This window comes from Palaemon carinicauda, chromosome 4 (genome assembly GCF_036898095.1).
Source record: "Palaemon carinicauda isolate YSFRI2023 chromosome 4, ASM3689809v2, whole genome shotgun sequence".
Taxonomy (NCBI): domain Eukaryota; kingdom Metazoa; phylum Arthropoda; class Malacostraca; order Decapoda; family Palaemonidae; genus Palaemon; species Palaemon carinicauda.
The window spans coordinates 153,779,832-153,781,730 of NC_090728.1; positions in this window are offsets into that span (position 1 = coordinate 153,779,832).

Sequence of the window (1,899 nt, forward strand, 5' to 3'; positions counted from 1 at the left end):
GAATGCGTAGTTCAAATCAATTCCACAGCCCTTTAAAATGCTATGCATATCAAGTTAAATTGGATTACAAAAACATTTGTTCAATTCAAGATTATAGTTTAAGAAATTATCCATATTAATTGAATGGCAATCTACATTTCCTGACAAATATTTTTAAACAGTAGTTTATCAAATGACTGTACATCCTGTTTATTGGGAATAATTTAACATACATACATATATATATATATATATATATATATATATATATATATATATATATATATATATATATATATATTTATATATATATATATATATATATATATATATATATATATATATATATATATATATATATATATATATATATATCATTATCAACAATTACTACTATGAGATTCAGGGCCTGTGTAACACGGTTTTTTGGACTTTGCTCCTTATCAAAGCATCGGATGTAGCTGAAAGTTGACATATGTATATTTTACAACCACACACAAATTTTGTCAGCATTATCAATAACCTAAACACAATAGTTTTAATTTTTATAGAGTAAAAATGCTCTAGCCGACGCCATGGCCAGTGATAACGAGCCAAGAGTCGAAAACATTCACTACGTAAGCAATGTAAACACCTTTTGACAAAATTTTGCCCCGCCCATCCACCAGACACCCATTCAACTTCTTCCATCGGCTCTGAAACCCATAACATTCAAGAATGGCTAACAGGATTTGGAATTGCCCCCGTGGTTGCAAAACTGCATTTGTCTTACGACTTACAACTTTATACAGTCAAGAGAAAGCCCGTGGCCATATTTACTATAGCCTGAATAGGTAATTATTCAGTTTATAGTTTAAATCCAATGTTTATAGTCTGATTTGTATTTAGCGTAACAGGATTATAATACTTGTAATGTCATTCAGGCTTTTGAACATTTCTATTAACTATTCACTATGCCACCAAAAGAGAGAGAAAGAGAGGGATTGTATGTAAACAGTCTTTATATAACTATTTTTGTTAAAATAAGATTTTTGTGCTAAAATCTCCATCAGACCAACCGTGTTAGCTATGTTTTGGGCATGACTGCATTTTATAAATAAATCATGAATAGTTTTATGAGTTTTATTTGTACATCTAATGGGAATTTATAGAAGTGAAGTGAACATAATTCATTTATCCTTTAAAATAATTACTACATGTAGCAAAACAAATAGTAGTAAAGATGATAATGCAATGAAGGAATGATACCATACTTTATCTTTAGCTTCAACATCGGCAATAACATACCCAGTTGCCATAATTTGTCAGCTTAATGAAATAACCTATCATCTAAAGTTAAACTTAATTTCTGAGGAGGCCATGGCTTATTGCACAGTGAAAGAATATGACAAAGACTTTATGAATGGCGGAACGATACATAAATGTGGGTGGGGTATTTGTGCTAGCGTAGTAATACTACTGTACTGTAGCAGTAGTGCCGTAACAGTACTATACAAGAATTAAACGTTTAGGCCAACTGCTGGGATCCTTGAGGATCATTTACCACTTCTTACAACTACTCGAAAAATTAGTTTTTATAGCCAGAATTTAAATTTTCTGATCCAACAATGCCCATGATAGCCTTCAGTGTTATCCTGAATTACAACGAGGCCAAAGTGGGTGGAGCCTCGTGAAGTCATCATTCTGACGATAATTACTGGTGAAGGTTTAAAGCCAAAATATGGTACCAGTTATTTATTTATTTTTTTTTCTTTTTTACAGTAAATACGTAGGTAGCTAGACAATAAATAAAAATTACTGGACATTGGATATAGCAGTTATCAAATCAAGCTGGTCTACTACGTTTTTGAAAATTACCAACTAATCCATACACCTTGTCAATCTGATTGTGACCTATAAAGTAGACTGTAATTTCTTAGG